The sequence below is a fragment of the Crotalus tigris genome, unplaced genomic scaffold, assembly GCF_016545835.1.
Source record: "Crotalus tigris isolate CLP2741 ecotype Arizona unplaced genomic scaffold, ASM1654583v1 scf7180000024339.11422700, whole genome shotgun sequence".
Classification (NCBI taxonomy): domain Eukaryota; kingdom Metazoa; phylum Chordata; class Lepidosauria; order Squamata; family Viperidae; genus Crotalus; species Crotalus tigris.
This window is the reverse complement of record NW_024100509.1, coordinates 4869270-4891048: the sequence shown is the minus strand read 5'-3', so window position 1 is coordinate 4891048 and position 21779 is coordinate 4869270. Positions and strand designations below refer to the sequence as shown.

General features: G+C 40.6%; 1 pseudogene; it reads right to left on the bottom strand.

Annotated features, from left to right (window-relative positions):
- Nucleotides 1-1345: 1345 nt before the first annotated feature.
- Nucleotides 1346-21359, bottom strand: LOC120300279 (annotated as a pseudogene).
- Nucleotides 21360-21779: the final 420 nt, after the last annotated feature.

Genomic DNA, 21779 nt, shown 5'->3' with positions numbered 1-21779 from the left:
AACTGGAAGGGACCATGGAGGTCTTCTAGTCCAGCCCCCTGCTCAAGCAGGAGAACTTATACCATTTCAAACAAGTGTCTGTCTAGTCCAGACATATCAAACACAAGGCCCATGGGCTGGATTCGGCCTGTGAAGCCATCCTGGAAACAGCGAGGGAATGGCCCTTGTTGTCTTGGCCCTGGCCCAGGACAGCTGGGAGTCAATGTACAATTTCATGGTGGCCATCCATGCTGGAACCAATTCAGTCTTAGCTCCACAAGGCGGTCCTGGAAACAGTGAGGGACCAGCCCCCGCTGCATTGGCCCTGCCCCCTGGGTGCATGCTGGGGAGATGTCACCCTTCGTGAGGAATGAAGAAGTGGACCATCGCCTGGAAATGGCCAACAAATGGCCTTTGCCTACTTCACATATCCAGCTTCAGCCTCTTCACATACCCATGCTGGCTGTTAGTTATAACTTTGTTTGCTTCTAGTTGTTCGCAGATCTGTTTTTTGACTATCTTTTCCAGGATCTTCCCAGGTATTGATGTTAAACTGATTGGTCTGTAGTTTCCTTGGTGTGTTTTTTTTCTTTTTTGAAGATGGGAACCACATCAGTTCTTTTCCAATCCTCAGGTACTTCCCCGGTTCTCCAGGATTTTTGAAAGGTGTGGTGCAATGGTTCTGAGATAACATCTGCCAGCTGCTTCAGAACTCTGGAATGTAATCTGTTGGGTCCTGGTGATTTATATGATTATGACTTCCTCAAAATGGACAGGAATGAAGATTACAAAAGCAAATACAGAGAAACAGTGAAAAAGGAAAAGAAAAGAAAAAGAAAACAAAGCAAAGCAAAGAGATTTATTCAGAAATGCATACCTGACCAAGCAATCTTCTCACAGATAAATCTTTTCTAGAATTAATCACAAGAAAACTGTTCTATACAGTTGACAACATATTTAAATAATAAAACATTATAAATTAAAATGTAAAACTTTTTGAAATGTTGTAATACTATTTCCACTTTGGACATCAGTTTACCTTCTTTAATATGAGTTTTGGTTTTATGGGAATCTGTTGAATTCTTTGGATGCATTTGGATGCAAATTGGATCCATTAAAAAAAAACCAAAACAAAACAGGAAACAGAGGCCTGAGGAATTAGAACTCACTAGTCAAAAATCAGCCAGTGAAACATACCTTGTAATTGTATCAGAACTAGGATCACCACAGTTTTCTTGCAAATTGTGTCCCAAAATTACATTAGATACAGAATTAGGCTACCCATGAATTTCTGCCATTTCTGAAACTAGATTGCAATAAACACCAATGCAGAAAGGAAGAAAATGGATAGATGGAAACCAAGCAATTATATGGTAACAGCATGATCTCCATCCTGCGGGACTTCACTCTTAGGATTATCCATAATTTTCATGTACGGATCAGAGAAGCCATCCACTAGAAGAATTCTTAGGGTCGCAGAGACAGACTGAGGCGGATGCCCGTTATCCCTAACTGCCACAATAAGAGTGTGTTTGAAACTGTTTCGGATGTTCACCAGCCTCATGGTTTTCACTTCCCCATTCTGAGTCCCAACAGCGAAGAGACTCGGATCTGTGGCCTTCAGCAATTGATAGGAAAGCCAAGAATTCTGCCCTGAGTCCCTGTCCGTTGCCACCACTTTGGTGACCAGATAGCCTGTCTCTGCTCCCCTGGGAACCAGCTCCTTTGATGGAGAAGTGCTGTTCTAAAGGGGGCAGAGGACGAAGGGGGCGTTGTCATTCTCATCTCTGATAAGAACTCGGACCATGGTTTCTGAGCTCAGTGGAGGCGAGCCCTTGTCTACAGCCCTCACCATCACCTGGAAATCTTGTATATCCTCATAATCCACAGATCGGATGGCATGCAGGTTCCCGGTTTCGGAGTTGATGGAGATGTAAGATGATACAGGCAAAAGCCAATAGGTCAGTTTGGCATTTTGTTCTATGTCCACATCCTCAGCGTGGACTGATCCAATGAGCAGTCCTGGAATGTTGTTTTCTCTCCAGTGCAAATCGTAGAAAGATCTTTCAAACATTGGAGGGTTATCATTGAAACTTGAAAATTAAATGCTGTCATTAAAGTGAGTGTAGGAGAACCTTGATCAGCAGCTGCGATGTTATATTTTAACATTTGTTCTCTGTCCCGTAGCTGTTGTGTCACAAACTATAGCTGTTGTGTCACAAATATTTGTTCTTTGTGAGTTTCAGCTGAAAAAGTAGGTTTGCATCAATGTTGCAGAAAGTTAGGCCATTGTCTCCTGTGCCTCCATCTGTGACACTGAAGATAGTCACCATTCAGGAGAGTCTCCTGGTAAAAGATTGGTCAAAGATGATATGATCACTTGTGGAGAACTGTCATTCTCATCCTCAATATTCACAAGGACCTTACAATAAGCAGAATCCTCCTCCATCTATGGCTTTGAGATTCAGTTTATCATTACTGTATTTTTTCATATCAATTCTTCCTGCAAGAATAAGCTGTCTGTATTTCTGTGTAGCTGAAATGATCTGAATACTCTTTCTGATATTTGGCTGAAAGAATATGTAATATGAGCATTGGTTTTGTTTCCTCTATCACTGGCTTCCACTTTAGCAATGAGGGTATCCAACTGTTTTCTCTTAATTTCACTGAGTAAACCGATTGTTCAGTATAAGCACAATTATCATTAATGCCTAAAACATCAATAGCTATGTTGTTTCAGTTCTGAGCGCAAAGCCTCCATCTATAGCAGACAGCATCGAAATCCACTGTGAAATATTCTCACGATCTAATGATTTCTCCTTAGTTCTAGGTTGCTTCTCTCCTTGATTAGTTTCCATCCATTGTTTCTTGTCTTGCCTTCTGGTGCTTTAGAAAATTGGTTGACTTCCCCTCTTCTTTGTGACAGCCCCTCAAATATTGGAACACTGCTATCATGTCTCTCCTAGTTCTTCTTTTCACTAGACTGTAACTGTTCTTCATATGTTTTAGTCTCCAGTCCTCTGATCATTTTTGCTGCTTTTCTCTGCACTCTTTCCAGAATCTCAACATCTTTTTTATATTCTGGTGCCCAAAACTGGATGCAGTATTCCAGGTATGGCTTTCCTAATCAAGGATCCAGGTTTTTGTTTCCTCAGGTACTGAATACATAAAGGATTTGCACATTGCTGAATACATGCCGAGATAAAGGGAAAAAAAACTGCTAAAACTTGCCTGCACTCGAGATACATTTCCATTGTTTCAGACTCACCTCAGAGCCGATGGTTGAAAGAACAGGTTTCTATGTTGTCCTTTTGGCGTTTTATCTGTCTAGTTTTTACATTTTATAATAGGATTTTCCTCCTCTCATCAGTGTAGATTTTTTGAAACTAAGTTTAGCTGTCTCTTTGTTCCTGCTTTGCCATCTGGCTACAGTTCTCTAAGAGGGCAGGTACTCCCTAATCTTTTATTCTGCATTGTGTGATAGCACCACCTTGTGCTTGACTTGGGTACAACTTCCATTTATACTGATACACAGAAATGTATTGTATGTCTTTTGCAATAAATGTTTCTATAATTTAAATGTTGCAATATAAACTTGCAATAATTAAGTATTAAAATACATTTCTCAGTTTAGCTCATTTAATATACAAGTTCACCAGCATCATATCTAATGTGGCTTCTAGAAGGAACCAAATAAGTTATTTAAATATAAGAAAATTCATAGCATTAACTTGATACATATTTATTGATATGCATCCCATTTTTCAACTATATTTGTCTGCCTGGGATAGTCAGTTCTGCTAATGCATTAGTGCCAAGCTTCTCTCCACAGCCCAGATTCTTAAAAGCAGCATAAAAAAAGCAGCTGCTGACAGCACTGACATTTGTACCATCTTAGACATTGTTGACTATAGGCAAGGCTGCCTTTGCCATGCTTCATATGATGTAGTAATATTACCAATTGTAATTTAGAGCTTTAATATATTGTAGTCCATTGTCAAGGCCCATAAAGTTCCTAGTTCCCATACTTGGAAGGGTGGGGGAGCTTGACAAGTAGGTAGTGATATTGTGAACTCTGCAGTCAGACAGGTAGATCATAGTAGCTGTTGTTACTATTGTGTTTCCCTGAAGATAATACCTGGTCTTATATATATAAATTTGCTCCAAAAGATGCATTAGGACTTATTTTCAGGGAAACATGATATCAGGGTGATCAGTCCTTAGCCCACACACTCTGGGGTTGTGCAGCTGGGACAGCGCAGATGAGTTGATTACCTGCCCCATTGTGGCTGCAGGCAAACTGAGAGACTATGTGTCAGGACCCCAAAACCTCCGTGTTTTCCCTTGCATATATATTCTACTTTTGGGGCCTGCCATTCTGCTGGGGGGAGGAGGAGCTTGGGATAACTTTCGCTTTCTACTTTCCCTCTCCTGCCTCTAACCTTGAGAAAGAAATTATTGTTGTTGTGAACAATAATTGTGAAGTCATGTTCGACCCATCGCGACCCCATGGACAACGTTCCTCCAGGCCTTCCTGTCTTCTACCATCTTCTGGAGTCCATTTAAATTCACGCCTACTGCTTCAGTGACTCCAACCAGCCACCTCATTCTCTGTTGTCCCATTCTTCTATTGCCCTCAATCTTTCCCAGCATTAGGCTCTTCTCTAGTGAGTCCTTCCTTCTCATTAGTGGCCAAAGTACATGAGTTTCAACTTCAGGATCTGGCCTTCTAAAGAGCAGTCAAGGTTGATCTTCTCTAGGACTGACCAGTTTGATTGCCTTGCAGTCCAGGGGACTCACAGGAGTCTTCTCCAGCACCATAGTTCAAAGGCCTCAATTCTTTTGCATTCAGCCTTTCTTATGGTCCAACTTTCACAGCCATACATTGCAACTGGGAAAACCATGGCCTTGACTATACGTACTTTTGTTGGCAAGGTGATGTCTCTGCTTTTCAGTATGCTGTCTAGATTTGCCATAGCTTTCCTCCCCAGGAGCAAGCATCTTTTAATTTCTTGGCTGCAGTCCCCATCTGTGGTGATCTTGGAGATGAGGAAGATAAAATCCGTCACTACCTCCATTTCTTCCCCATCTATTTGCCAGGAATTGAGAGGGCCAGATGCCATGATCTTGGTTTTCTTTTTTTTTTTTTTTTTATTGAAAGTTTTATAAATTTTACAAAAAGACAAAAACAATACAAAACAAAAGACAACATATACAAAAAAGAAACTAAACATTACATATATATAAAAAAACCCCCCCATCCCCCACCCCTCACAAAAACCCTCCCTTCCCCCCCCTGAGCTTCCCAGAGCAGAATATAGGCTTAATTAAAAATTAAGAAATAAAAATAAAAAATTAAATTAAAAAATTTATATTTATATATATATAAAAAAATATCTATCTATATATATATAAAAATAAAACTTATAAAAAAGCTATGTGATATTTTTGTATACCCAATCTAAATTGTATAAATTTTATCCATTTGTCCCAAACAGCAAGGAACTTCTCTTGCGTTTGTTGCTTTAAGAAAGCCGAAATCTTTGCCATTTCCGCCAGATAAGCTACTTTAAGAAACCATTCCTGCAATGTAGGCAAAGATTCCTTCTTCCAATATTGTCCTACTAACAGCCTAGCGGCTGTAATCAAATTTAACATCAATACAACCTCCTTTGTATCACAATCTGTAACAATGCCTAACAAAAATAATTGCGGAGTAAATTTTACCCTCCTTCTAAAAATTCTCTGGATATTCCACCATATTTTGATCCAAAATGCTTTTATCTCTCTGCAAGACCACCAAATATGATAATAGGAAGCATCCTTATAACCACATCTCCAACATTTGGGTTGCACGTCAGGGTACATAAGAGACATTTTTTGTGGATCAAGGTGCCATCTATAAAACATTTTATAAAAATTCTCCCTAAGGTTCTGTGCTTGTGTAAATTTGACATTTCTCACCCAAATGGTTTCCCAAATGTCCAATGAGACTGGGACACCAAAATTCTGCGCCCATCTAATCATACAATCTTTAATTAATTCCGTTTCTGAGTCCATTTCAACTAATACCCCATAAATTCTCTTGATATGGGTTTGTCTTTGATCCTTGACTTGCTTAATAAGATTTCCATCTTCTCTAAGAAAACCCAATTTACAATCCACCTTCCATTTATCTACTAGTTGCCTATATTGAAACCAAGAATAAATAATATTTTCTTGCGCTAAATCTTCCCGTAATCTTAACTGCCAGTTTTGCCCATCCCATCTAAGTAACTGACTATAAGACACCATGTCCATTTTTACTCCTCTTTTTATTCCTTCTATCGCATGCCAAGGTATAGCCCATAATGGAACTTTAAAATCACTTTTATAATATTTTCTCCAAATCCTAAGTAAAGAAATTCTTAAAATATGAGATTTAAAGACCCAGTCCATTTTTTTATTAAATATTAAATAGGCATGCCACCCATAAAGTAAATCCCATCCCTCTAAATGAAGTATCTCAGGATTTGTCAAATTTACCCAATCACTGATTAGTGTTAAGACCACCGCATCGTAATATAATTTCAAATTTGGTACCTTAAGTCCACCCCTCTCACGGAAGTCTTGCATAATTTTAAACTTAACCCTTGGCTTTTTCCCTGCCCAAATAAATTTATTAAGACCCTTCTGCCACTCACTTAAATTAATCTCATTTTTCAAAATCGGTAACATTTGAAACAAAAAAAGAAACTTGGGTAGAATATTCATTTTTATCACTGCAATTCTTCCCATGAGGGATAATTGCAACTTCTCCCAATTCTTCAAGTCCTTCTGTACCCTGACCCACAACCTTTCATAGTTATTTTTAAATAATTTTACATTAGAAACAGACAACATCACCCCCAAATATTTTACCTTATTAACAATCTCAAAACCCGTCAAGTTAGCCAAAATCTGCTTCTCCTGACTAGACATATTTTTAGGTAAGATTTTAGTCTTATTTACATTAATCTTGAAACCCGAAACCAAACCATAATGATGAATCAACTGTAATAAGTTTACTGCAGAATAATCAGGTTGCGACAAAGTAACAACCAAGTCATCCGCAAAAGCTCTCAACTTATATTCTTTTTTGTTAACTTCTATTCCTTTAATTTCCTGAGACTCTCGAATTTTGATCAATAATATTTCCAGTGTTAAAACAAACAACAATGGCGATAAAGGACACCCCTGTCTAGTACCTTTCTCTATTGTAAAAACCTCCGACAAACCTCCATTAACAATAAGTTGTGCCATTTGTTTTTGATATATTACCGTAAGAGCTTGTAATATCTTTTCGCCAAAATTCATTTCTTCCATTACTCTTAGCATAAAATGCCAATTCAATTGATCAAATGCTTTTTCAGCATCTAAAAATATGAGCCCTGCAGGAACTTGGTTGTTCTTGTCTAAATATTCTAATAGATTAATAATTTGTCTAACATTATTTTTCATATACCTTCCTGTTATAAACCCTGATTGATCTTTATGCACCATACCATTGACATTGAAGTCCCCTTATACATGTTCAAAGCAAAATAGTCCTTTAAACACTCCTTTAACTTTTGAACATTCTTCTCTTATCTGAACAAATTTTCATTAACTCTCCAGGATCTCCTTTCCTCTTTCTCTTGAGTCAGCTCCATCCAAACTGGGCTATGATCCGTCAGTGATCTAGGAAAAATCTTTACATTCTTTACTTTATTATACAAATCCGTAGTAATCAAAAAAAAGTCAATTCTTGAAAAAGATTGGTGTCTATCAGAAAAAAAAGTGAAATCTCTCTCCTCTTGATTACATTCCCGCCAATAATCCCTTAATTCCCAGTCTTCCTTCATATCAAAAAAAGCTTTAGGTAACCTTGCTTGTTTAAGAAAAGGAGAGGAACCTTTCTTGTCCCTTTGTATATCTAAGACACCATTCCAATCACCCATTAATACCACTGATCTATAGTCAAGCAATGTTATTTTTTGATGTAACTGCTTATAAAATTGTTCCTGTTGTTGATTTGGAGCATAAAGTCCCACTATAAGTACTTTCTTACCATATATACCAAGTTCAATCATCACATATCTCCCCTGGGGATCTGATTCTACCAGACAAGCTGGTAGGTTTTGTTTAACATATATAACAACTCCCCCTTTCTTCCCAGGAGCAGAAGATATAAAATGAGATCCCAAACGAGCATTGACTAAATATTTCTGATCTTTAAGTAAAATATGAGTTTCCTGTAAGCAAATAACATCATTGGTATGTTGCTTCAAATAATAAAAGATTTTTTTCCGTTTCTGAGGAGAATTCAATCCATTAACATTCCAGGTCAAAAACTTTGCCATCTCCCTTGGCACGCAGCCTGGAGAAGACACCATCAAGATCTGAAAGAGCTGCATGTGTTGCATAACTCTTGGGTCTTGCTCCTCCCACCGGCGGTGATGCACTTCCAGAAGAATTCTCTTTAGGCTCTTTTTTACGTTGCTCCTTCTCTTTACGCTTATAAGCTGCACGAGTCATCCTCTGCTCTTTAACCTCCATCTGGCGTTGCCTTTCAGCTTGTATCATCCCAGCGGAAACCAAACCTAATGCCTCAGATTGCTGCTCGACTTCCTTGCCACTCGGAGATTTCTGACCAGATGGAGTTGAGCCTGCACCCAGGACCGAAGTATAAAACTCTCTAGCTTTGTCAACTGTATTCAATCTGTAGCGTGTCCCCGCATGGCTCAAAACAATACCCATCGGAATTTCCCATCTAAATGGCATCAATCTAGCTTTGAGCTCATTAGTTAAAAAAGCGAAGTCTTTCCTGCTTCTTAAAATTTTGGATGGGATTTCCTTTAGAATGATAACATCTTGGGCAGCAATCTGAAATCTTTTGTTGTAAAAGGCTTGTATAATCTCATTCCGCAGGGACTTCTTTGTAAAATAAATCACCACATCTCTAGGCAAATTCTTCTGCTTAGCAATCCAGGAGTTAAGTCTATAAATTTTTTCCACTTCTCTATGTAATTCTCCTTTATCCATATCCAAGGCCACTGCCAGATCAGTAAGGACCACCTCCACCAAATCTTGATTCATATCTTCCTTGAGGCCTCTAATCCTCAGGGCATACTCCATCTGTCTGTACTGAAACATCAAAATATCTTCTTGTGAGGACTCCACCTTCCTTTCCACATCTTGAATTTTATCATCAAAGGAATCAACTTTGTTTTCCACTTCCTCAAGCCTTGCATCGAGCTTAATCACCACAGTAGCCAAACCTGAAACTGCTGCAAGTATATCTTGTCGTAAATCATTATTATTTTCTTGCAATTTAGTCTTTATCCCCGTTATCTCTTCTTTAAGATCAGATTTAATTTCTGATTTAATCTGTGAGGCAAATTGCTTCATTTCCTCTCTCATTTGAACTACAATCTCTCCCATTATGCCTCTGACCTCTTGTGCTGAAAGTCCAGGCAGAGGGGGGGAGGGTGGTGGCTGAGCCGGTGGTACATGTTTAGATTGTTGTTGTAATTGTGCAGTGGAAGTTATAGGAGAAGAAACAACCTTAGGTATTGAAGCAGGCTGCTGTCTCTTTGAAGCCATTTTAAAAAGCGCAGTTCTCACTTCCCTTTCCCCTCCACACAAGAAGGGAGGAGGAAAGAAAAAGAAAAAGAATTTAAAAAGAGACAAACTATAGTCCTTGAAAATCCAGAGAAAATCCAAAGAATAAAAGATAAAAGAGCAAACAATTCAAAAGAAAAAATTCTAAGCCAAAAGCAAAAGCAAAAGCCAGTCCTTAAAAAAGGAAAGTAAAACAAAAGGGAAAGGAAAAAAAAACTCCGACACTTTCAAAACGCCATCTTAAATCCTTTCACTAATATAACAACGAAAAGGAGGAAAAATAGTAAAAATCAAATAATAAAAAAATAAACACCTAAAGTATATAACAAAAATCCTTTAAACTGCTCCGTCCGTTTAAAAATTACTCACCAAAATACTATAAACACGGAGATAGAAGCGGCGGTTTCTTTTGCTTCCTAGGAAGCAAAAACAGCTGGGAGGCGGAGATCAGCAGGAGCTCCGAGGGAACACTCCTTTCACCCCCTCTAGAAATAAATCCAGAGGGGGTTTAGGGGTTCTACCTCTATTCCTGCGTTCTCTGTCCCTTCCCTTTGCCCGGGAAGGGAATTCCGAGCCGCGGGCCAGCTGATGCGCGCTGTGCTCCGCGGCTCTGACACTTCCCCAGCTGGACGGCTAAAAGATAGCCGCCATCGCCGTCGCCTCGTACCGGAAGCTCGATCTTGGTTTTCTTAATGTTGAGTTTCAAGCCAACTTTTGCACTCTCCTTCTTCACCCGCATCAACAGGCTCTTTAGTTCCTCCTGCTGTCAATACCTTCCAATAAAAGTTCCTGTTGAAACAATGCAAGTTTCAAGAGTTCTGCTTTCTTGGAAGGTTTAACTGTGTACCCACATGGACTCGTGACTTGGCATTAGTTTGGTAATCACTATCCCTATATCACCCATCCCTCCATCTTGCCCCTACCTCTTTTATAGGTTCTTCTCTGCTTTCCCCTTCCAGTATTGAGTCTTCAGAGCCTGAGTTCTCATGGAAACTTGGAAAGGGCAGAAGGGAAGCCATTTCAAAAGAATTCTCCTCCCACTCCTCTGCAGGAGCCTGTGAGCTAGGTGGTGATTGCTGTAACACATAAACATCATTAGAGATTCCCTTCTCTCTCCTTCTCTGTAAGAACCCACCCCACTTTGCATCTTAAGAAGACAGAACTCTTGGAATAATTCTTCCAACAGGCATCCTTTATTAAGAGAAAATGGTTGCAGGCATTCTAGACAGGACTTGGGGTCCAAGCTCTCCCATTCAAGGTTTTAAGGGGTTCCCCAGTAGCCCCACCCAATCACCCCCTTCTTCCAGCGACAATCTCAGGCATTACACTCCCACCCCCTTTTCCTTACTGCTGGCTGGATGGAGATTTCAGAGAGAACTACATGAAAGGTAATAGCCCCATTCTTATGGTTAGTCCTTTTGGCGATATCCACATTCAGTCTCTTTGAAGTGTACTGAAGGAAGTGAGGGCCATAAAGCCCCTTTGTTCACCCCCTTCCCTTCACCGTATGGCAGAATCCAGGGAAGGCAGAAATGGGGTTTTCTATAGTTGATAACTAGAGATGAAATATAATTGGATTCTGACATCCTGCCCCCTTAAAAAAAAGACAGATCCACCTGAAAGAAAACAAAACAGGTATAAAAGTTAGTCAGGCTTGTTAGGGTACTCTGTGTGAAACCTCTTTAATAGCTTCGGGGCTCTGACATGACGTTTATGAACCCACTCGTTTTGTGAGGTAGGGAGGTGTTTCCAGGCAACTAGGTACTGAGTCGCTCCATGATATCTCCTAGAGTCAAGGATTTCCTTTATTTTGAAATGTTGTTCGCCCTCCACCATGACTGGAGGTGGGGGGGGGATTTTTGGCCATAAAGGTGACTGATGCTCTCTTTTCAGCAAGCTGCAATGAAAAATTGGGTGTATTTGCCTGAGATTTTGGGGTAATTCTAATTCTACTGTTACTGGGTTTATGATTCTTTTAATTGGAAAAGGCCCTATATATTTTGGTCCAAGTTTTTTACAGGGCTGTAAGGACTTTAGGTATTTTGTAGATAAGTACACCATTTCTCCTATAATGAATGGCGTATGCTCAACCCTTTTTTTATCGGCTTGTGCTTTGTATGCCTGTCTAGCTTCATCTAGTGCTTTTCTAACTATTGGCCAGGTGTCTTGTAATTGTTCCATCCATTCTTTCAGTGATGGGATCGCCGGTTCCTGTGGGGTTAATTCTGGCATGGGGTTGAAACTTTGACCGGTGGCTATTTGAAAAGGAGTGTAACCTGTGCTGGAGTGGACTGCATTATTGTAAGCAACTTCTGCGAAAGGGAGTAGGTCCGTCCAATTTGTTTGCTGAAAATTAATAAAAGATCTTAAATATTGCTCAAGTACTAAATGACAATGTTCTGTTTGTCCATCCCCTTGTGGATGATGGCTAGATCTCAGTTCCTGAGTGGTCCCTAAGAGCGATAAAAATTCCTTCCAAAATGCAGATGTAAATTGCACTCCCCTATCAGAGATGATGCGTTGGGGTGCCCCGTGCAATCTGTAAATGTGCTGGACAAAAAGTTTTGCTAAGGCTTTTGCGATGGGAATCTTTTGGCAAGGGATAAAGTGCACCCGTTTGGAAAACAAGTCCGTGACCATCCAGACAACAGTATTCCCATTGCTTTCTGGCAATTCCACTATAAAATCCATGGCTATTTCCCTCCAGGGGGCTGAGGGATTTGCCACTGTTTGTAATAGTCCTGGCGATTTCCCTTGCAACCTCTTTGCAGTAGCACATTTTGGGCAGCTGGCTACATAACTTTCTAGATCCTTTTTTATTGATGGCCACCAAAATTGCCATTTAATTAAGTGTAAAGTTTTTACAAATCCAAAGTGCCCTGCTGATTTTGTGTCATGGCAAAGCTGCATGAATGTGACTCTTTGGGTTGTTGGTATATATAACTTTTCCCCTACCCAAGGCAACCCGTCTCTCATTGTGCACACATTTTTGTTTTTCTGGAACCATTCATCTGTTTCCAAACTTTTCCGGAATTCAATTCCAGTTTGGCTGTCCAGTTGTGGTTTTAATTTAGCTTGGGTTCTTGTGGTTACTGGTGCTGCCAGTTGTGACTCTGCCACCATTGGTTTAGAGTCTCGTGCGTTGTTATATTGGGGCATGCGAGATAGTGCATCTGCCAGGAAGTTCTTTCTCCCTGGTAAATGTTTCAGCTTAAATTGGAACTGGTGAAAATGCTGGGACCAGTGGGCTTGTTTAGGATTGAGTTTCCTGGGCGCTTTCAGGGCTTCCAAATTTTTGTGATCAGTCCACACCTGGAAGGGGATTTTGTTGCCTTCCAGGAACTGTCGCCACATGAGTAATGCCCAACATATCCCGTATGCCTCCTTCTCCCATACGGGCCAGTGCTGTTCTGTTTCCATGAGTTTCTTGGATGTATATGCACAGAGTTGCAATACTACATCATCGTTTTCTTGTAATAGAACAGCCCCCACTGCTACATCACATAAAGCCTCTTTGTTCACCCCCTTTCCTTCACTGTATGGCAGAATCCAGGGAAGGCAGAAATGGGGTTTTCTATAGTTGATAACTAGAGATGAAATATAATTGGATTCTGACATTCTCTGGAATTGAAGGCCAGATGTGGCAGGTCCCTCATGGGCAAGTCTCCCTCCTCCCCCCAGAGAAATGCAGAAGGTCTAATTAATCTCTTCCTCAACAGGTTGGGTGGGGGATTGGTAGCTTAATCAGCCTTGGCTTGTCAGGGAAATGCTGGTAGAACTGATGAACTAAATCAGGGACATGTGCATACCATGCATTCTCCCAGGAGCAATCAGAAACTGGGTATCCCTTCCAATGAATCAAGTACTGGGTACCTTTGCCTCTTTTTCTAAAGTCTAAGATTTCTTCCACCTCATATTCTGGTTCTCCTTCTATTATGACTGATGGTAGAAAGTGTCACTGGGATCTTATTGTGCTTGGGGGAATATCTTTGGATAGTAATGCTCGGTGATGCACCTTTATTGAAAGGAGTGATTATAGGTAGAAGACCACAGGGTTGATTTGTTGGAGAACTTTCAATGTGCCCATAAATTTAGTGTCTAGCTTCTTGGAAGGTCTTGAAGTGGTAAGAACCTAGTAGAGAGCCAACTTTGTCTTCCACTGCTATGGGTGCCCCCCCCGCCGATGTGCATCTGCTGATTTCTTATAAGCCTGTTTCACTTGGTCAAGTTGCTGTTTCAACAAGTTTTCACTGCCAGTTGCTCTTGTAAAAATTCAACCATCCCTGGAGTGCAAGATGGTTTGGAAACACTTTAAGGTGTGTGCCATACACAGCTTAAAATGGTATAATTGAAGTTGATGAGAGCAGTGAATTGTTGTAAAAAAAATTCTGCGAATGGCAGTAATGATGGCCAGTTGTTTTGGCTGTAGGTACAATAGTACCTCGAATACTGTTGAAGGAGCTAGTTTATCTTTTCAGCCTCCCCATTCATGGCAGGGTGGTGTGCTGAGGAGAGGTTGACCTTGATATTTAGTAATTTAGTAAAATTTAGATTAGAATTGCACCCCTCTGTTTGACATGAGTACTGAGACCATGCCATGGTAGTAAAAGACACAGTCTAGAAAACACTGGGCTATGTCTTTGGCATTGGGTAATCCCTTACAGGTTATAAAATGGGCCATCTTGGTGAAAAGATCTACCATCATTAATGTGGTAGTGAAGCCTTGAACAGAGGGTAAATCAGTAATGAAATCCAAAGAAACCATATGCTAAGGTTGGGGGGGGCATAGGTAGTGGTTGCAAAAGTCTTGCCAGCTTCTGATGGAGGGGCTTGTATAAGTCTTATATAAATTTCTGTAAAAGTTAGCAAAGCCCAGGAAGCATTGGACGTCTTTGGCTGTGTGAGGGGCTTGCCAGTCAAGTACAGCTTGGTTGATCTGGATACCTCTTGTGGAAATATGGTAGCCCAAGAAGTCTAACTGTTGCAAAACAAAGGCACATTTTTCTGGCTTGGCAAAGAGGTGGTTATCTCTTAGTCTACTGAGGATTGTGTGCATGTTGTCTGTATGCTAAGCCACATTCTCAGAGTAGATTAAAATATCATCTTAATATAAAACCACAAATATATCTATCTTGAAAAATTTGGTTCATGAATCTGGAAAATATGGCTGTGGCATTGCACAGACCGAAAGGCAGCCCTGTGTATTCAAATTTGCCATATCTAGTGTCGAAGGCAGTTAAGTATTCATGGCCTTTTTTTATTCAAATAAGGTTATAAGCCTTGCAGAGGTCTAGTCTTATAGAAATACCTGTTTTCTGTAGTCTGTCTAATACAGGGGTGTCAAACTGCCGGCCCACGGTCTGGACACGTCACATGGAAGCTGAGCCCAACCCATTGCCGGCAATGGCAAAACCGGCCTGATATGTTGTGTAATGTCACGTGACGTCATGGGTTTGACATGCCTGGTTTAATAGACCTAGAATTAATGGCAGGGGATAATGGTTCCTTACTGTGACTGTGTTTAAAGTCTTGTGGGGGATTCCCACCATTAGTAAGCTCAGTAGGGTCTTACTTCTTGGGTATGAAGAAGGTAGAAGCCAAGGCAGGAGACTGGGAATGTCTTATGAATCCCTTTTGCAAATTAGAATCCAAATATTGTTTTAGAGTTTCTAATTCTGTAGTATACATTTGGTATTGTCTCTTGGCAGAAATTATGGTGCCAAGGACCAGATTTATGGCACAATTGCAGTCTCTGTGTGGAGGGAGGGCCGAGGCTTCCTCCTCCCCAAACACATCAGCGAAGTCAGCATAGTTACTTGGCAGATTGGGAATCTCACTGTGAACCTTGGAGGGGGCTGGTGGGGAGCTTTGGAGCACCAATTAAGAAAGGCATTCAGATTTTCAAAGGCAACAGTGCTGTTTTTCCACTTCATAGTGGCCTCATGTTGTTGTAATCAAGCAGTTCCCATCACTAGTGGAAGAGCTATGTGATCAGCTACGAAGAAGGTTTACTCTTCTTACTGATTTATTGTTAACTTCAAAGGCACTGTGGCATGAGTAAAGGGGCCTGCTTTTAACATTCGGCCACCAATAGTTATCACTGGCAATGCAGACTTCATGGAAACTGTAGGTATCTTAAGTTTCTAAACTGTGGCTAGGCTTATGAAGTCAGAGGTTGAGCCAGAATCTATCAAAACACAAATGGTAATTTCCTGATCAGTGTCAGGGTAGAATCAAATTTTATTAACATATCTGAGCATGGAGGCAATTGAGCTCTGGTCAGTGTTTAGGTGGCTTTCTCTGTGAGCTCATGGAGGGAAGGCATTTCTTGTTTCCCTAGCCTTGGGGCCTGTTGCCTATGTGGCCAGGGTCTCCGCAATAGAAACACAAGGTTAGTTGTCTGTGCCTTTGCCATTCTTTTGCTCCTGAGGCTTGTCTGGCTGCTCCAATTTGCATCAGCTCTTCAGCATCCAAATCTAATGGGGTAGGGAGGCTAGGGCTAGTGGGGGGGAGTCAGCTTTGGAAGCGTTTGGATGGGGCTGCAGAAAAATGCTTTAAGTTCTGCAAGTTGAGACTCAGCTGTTATAGCGGCTAGGTAGAGGTCTTGTAGACTCTGGGGAATACCTTGCTGTACCAGTTGTGCTATTATGTCTTTGTGAATTATGAACTATGCCCTAAAGGCTTGCTCATTCCAATCCAGATCTGCTGCAATGAGCTTGAAATCTTCAATGTATCCTCTCACAGAGTTGTTGCCTTGGCAGAGTTGGAAGATCCATTTTTTGGCAGTTTCTATCCAAAAAGGGTCTCTAATATGCTTTCTAGTGAGAAAGTTGGGGTAACTATTCAGGGTGGGGGTCAATGGCTTTGATGAGTGGAAGGGCCCATTTGGCAGCAGAGTCAGTTAAAAGCATGAGGATGAAGGAGACTCTTGATCTGTCTGTCAGAAACACGTCGCACTGTGCTAGGCATATTCTCATCTTATCAGACTCACCAGTGAATCTCAGCGGTAGGCAGTCTGGAGACTTTGGAATGAGCATGGCAGGCACAGGCAGTTGTGCCTGAGCTGGTGGGGCTGGTGGTTGTGCTTGCAGAGCAATGCCTTGTTGAGTCAGGATCTGCATTTGCTGCATCATTTGTTGAAAATTGGCTGCCAGATTTCTGATTTCGTCTTCAATGCTATCTTGCGTCTTTTGACAGAGCAGAGGTCTAGCTCATCTGCTATTGCTGCAGCTCTGGTGTCTGAGGTCATGGCTAGAATATTTCAGAGCCCGAGAAAAATTTTGATGAAGAGAGTGGGTCAGACTAATAGTAATCACCGGGGAAATCAGAAGATTCAGGCAATTCAAATGAGTATAAAGATTTATTGCAAGCTTAAGCTCTCTGTAAGAATTTGATCAATTAGTGGTCAAGGGAAAAGAATGGGAGATAAAAAAAGGCATTCAATGTGGGCTGGACTTAGATCTCTTGCGGGGATTCATGACTTTTGACCCTTCCCTTGGGCTCAGCCCGGTCATCTGCTACACGTTTACACTAACTACAAGCTGATATTACATTTTTATTTTTATCTGAGATACCATTTTTCTTTTCAGCTGAGATTTAATTTTTTTCTTTCATTCTTTTATTCATCTGTTATTTTATATATCCATCTATCATTTTTATACATCTGTGGATTACAAACTACACCTAGAGGGCAACCTCACTTGCATTTAAGTCCTACTCTGTATTAGCCATAGGAGGGACCAAAAAACTAACACTGAAAAATAAAAATTATTTCACTCCTTTCACTTCTTTTACAAAAAAAAAAGAACAAAAAAATCCTGCTAAATTTTGAACATGTTTGAATATTTTAATTTTTAGAAGAATTTCCAGAATTTTTAAAACTTTTGAGAAAAAATCCTTTTAAAATTTTAAATTAAAAACTGATTTTTTAAAATTTTTAAATGAACTGTCAGAATTTTCAGGACCTGTTTTTATACAGCATTTTCAGATTTCAAGATCTGTGGTGCACATTTTGATCTGTTTTTGATGAACGTCTATTGGTTCTTCATGCCTTCTTTCCTGTTGCTTTGATTTCGGACTCAGAGTTATAATACAATGTAGGTGGTTTACACTGTAATTTTCTGTTATTGTTATATTTATATTCCAGCTTTTCTCTGAAAGCTTGAGAGAGTATTATTTTCATAATTGTCCTATAAATTGATCTAAGTGAGAGAGAATGACCCAAGAAACCTGAACGCTCCAATGAGGACCTAAATAAGGCTCTACATGATCTAAGTCCAATATTTTACCACATCATACAGGCTAGCTAAGAGGTTTAGCTGTCTGTCATGATAGTTTTTATTTTTATTCACCTTTCACCACTATCAAACTACAAGTATACCAATTCTCAACAGCATTTTTTCTCCATGATTTTTTGGATAAAATATGTTTTTCCAGGATAATATACAAATGCAATAATATCCAAATAGTGAAGAAACTAGATAATCTGAAGAACAGTCAAGCCGTGTTAGCAATCATGTCTTATTGTAAATTTAATGATATTTTATCAATATGACTTATTCTTTTATTTTTTATTATATATTTCACATTTCTTTTATTTAGTATTATTTAACTTGAATTGGTTTCGTACTTTCTTAGCTATAGGAGGACGTGTGTTTCTTTGTACCAGAAGTTCAGTTCTAGTTTCCTCAATATTTAAAAAAAAAAAAATCAGAGAGAAGATGAATCACATTAAGGAAGGCAAAGAAAGAAAACCCTTACCTTTTCTGCCAAGCTTGACTTCTTCTATTTTTTGAATTATTAATATTATGATTGTTATTATAAAGAAAAACAGGTTCATTGTATTCACAGAGTCTTAGGAAAAGGCCTAGAATCCGATAGTCATGATCCGTGTTACAGTCCACAGCTCAGTTGCCCATCTGCATCTGTCTGTTCTAGCTTACTGCACTGCAGTTTTTTTCTTTGTCCTTCTCAGGAAGAGTGACACAGAATGGCCAAAAATGAAACTACACATAATTTGTCAAAGGTAGAATATTTACTGTGGACCCTGGAGCAAAAATAGCAACTGCTGCAATAGGCTTATCCTTTATGTCATAATCTTATGTCAGTGGGGTTCCCATTGCTCCACATTTTAGACATGTGATTCACAGTACAAGCTGGATTGCCTTTCAATCTGGGTGACAAACTGATTGACAAACCACACTCAGCATGTAATCCTTAATGGAATTACATCTACATGGAGTGAAGTAAGCAGTAGGGTACCCCAAGGTTCCTTTTTAGGCTTAATACTCTTCAATATCTTCATAAATGACTTAGATGAGGGAATAGAAAGGGAACTCATCAAATCTGCAGATGACACTAAACTGGCAGGAATAGACAACACCTCAGAAGATAGACTCAACATCCAGATGAATCTTGACAGACTTGAACACTGGGCCCTATCTAATGAAATGGAGGAAAAAAATATGGTTTTACAGTTAGGCAAGAAAAACCAAATGTACAAGTACATGTTAGGTGAAACCAGACTCAAGAGCTGTAACTGTGAGGGATCTTGGCATCCCAGTGGACAGTTGTTTAAATATGATCTAACAATGTGTGGCAGCAGCCAAAAAAGCCAATACAGTCGTAGGTTGCAGTAATAGAGGGATAGAATCAAAATCATATGAAATATTACTACTGCTTTACAAAGAAAGACCATACTTAGGCTTCCGGTTTGCAATCACGGCTCAGGCGGTTGTGCGGCACGATCACTCTCTCCACCATCTGGTTTTTTCCTGCCGGGGGACCCTGAAAAGGATCGGAAGTCGCCCTGGAGAGGCGACGAGCATGAAGAGAACTTCCGAGTGATCGCAGAAGGGAGGCAGCCCTCCTGTTTGATCCAGGGCAGCTCTTCTAACTGATGGGGAAAAGATTGGCTATCAACATGGACCATCTCTAAACTGCTACCCACCGAGGTCAAAATTACAAACAAACACTTTGAAAGCAACGCGGAGGAATTGAGTGAGACTCTACCTTCTCTATACCCCGAGTAACTCTCTTGTTGAAAGCTTTTTGAAATTCTTCCCCTTGTGAGGAAAGAAGGAAGGGAATTTCCCCACACACCCTGTAAAATGGCGGCGTTTGATTACCTGGGGAAACAAAGCATAAAAAAGAACAACTTAATATAATTGGATTTACATTTCTTTTTGGAATCTGGGGACCCAAAAAGTTCCTACTCTTACTGGGATCTGCTATTTTATTTACTTGTAAAAAAGAAGAAAAAAAGAACTTAAATTAGATAAAAACCTAGCCTGGGATTTGGAAAAGATTTTAATGCTATTGGGGAGATCTGGTGGTGAAGCTTGGTACAGCAATCTATTATTTTTATTATTCTTGATAAGTGACTTGCTCACAGCCCAAATCTGACCTTGGCACTGACCTATCTTAGAGAGATTATAAGATGAAAGAGCAGCCGGACAGTGAAATTGGTTTCTAGGAACTGTGGAGGCGAACACTTACTGACTCTTGTTTAATAAATAGTCTTCACTAAAGGACCATCTATATGTCAGAAATGGAGGAGGACCAGCAACAGATGTCACTTACTTACAAACTTATCCTTGAAAAAAATTCTTGAAGCCACCGAGATAATCAAATCTAGACTGAAAGGCCAAGGTGTCAGCTTAAATCTACAAAGCGAAACCCTAATTGCAACCAAAGAACCTACAACCCAAAAGACAACAGAAGCGGAAGAAAGTAATATTAAGACAGAGGGCTTTAAAGATCAACAAGTACAGCTTACTGAAAACTTAGACAATCAAATAACAACTACAAAATTGGACATGACTTTCTACTTAAACCAGAAGAAACCTGAGGAAGAAGAAGACCAGATTGAATTGAAGACAACTATACTAGAGCAAATATGGGGATCTGAGCCACTAGGGCGACAACTTAATAATTATAAATGGGCCAGTTCCTCCAGAAAATTGACAACTAGATGGTCTCCTTTAATTCAAGTAACATGCACAAGAATGAAGGGAGATCTATCTGATGATCTAAAAGCATTGGTAGGGAAGCCTGGTTGGCATAAAAAGAAAGCTAGAATTAGGTTTAAAAAATGGGGTCTTTTGATTTATTAGAGAGGATCCTAAAGTCTTAATTAATTGGCTAAAGGGAGATTTTGAGATGAGCCCACCCACTCTGTCCCACCATCTGGTTGCTCACTGCTGCAATGGGGCAGGAGGCTGTGCAGCATGCCTCACAAGGTGAGGCAAGGCAGGTGGCTGGGATGTGTGCACCTGCCCCACACACCCCATACCCACACACCTCAGGACCCCCACAGCCAGGCCACTCCCTGCCCATTCTCCATAGCATGGCAGTCTGGCTTCGGAGGGGAATGAAAGTGAAGAGATGGGGCAGGCAGTCGAATCATGGAACGGGCGGGGAGGTTGCCAAGTGGGGAGTGGCCTGGCTGCAGGGACCTTGAGGTGTGTGGTTGCAGGGCACATGAGACAGGACTACACACACGCACCACCTGCCTCACCTCATCTCATGACAGTGGCACTGGCCCACCGGACATGGGGGCTCCCTCCTTACACCTGACAGATACCCACTGAAGCCATGCAGGGCAGGGGAGGTGCACGCCGCCTGGTCCTTTGACGGCCCCTGCCTGTCCATGCCACTCTCCTCACCTGTTGTGATTCCTCGTCAGCCAGTAGATCCGGCAGCTGAATCTGGAGAATCAGAGGAGGAGGAGGGCCTGCAGTGACATCAGACTCTACCATTTTATCTCTATTAGTAAGAATTAAGTCCAATATAGCTGATCCTCTGGTTCCCTCTGCTACCTTTTGGGTGAGAAAATTATCTGGTAGGTTCTTCAGGAACTTGCTTGATCTTCCACTTGCTACAGAGCTTGTTCCAAGTTGATGTCAGGCTAAAGTCCCCCATTATTACTGTTCACTTTCGCTTTCCTACAGAAGTGCACCATAGTAAACAATGAATTTGCTTAATGACCATGGAATCTGCTTAATGACCGCTGCATTCGCTTTACAATGTCAGTGCTCACTTTATGACCTCTGAGTTCACTTAATGCAAAAAAAGGTCATTAAATTGACTCAGTTGGCTCAGTCATGGTATGGTCGATGGCTCTACTGCAGACGTAATTCAAGGACTACCTTTAGTCACTAGAGAAGGCCTTCTCTCTT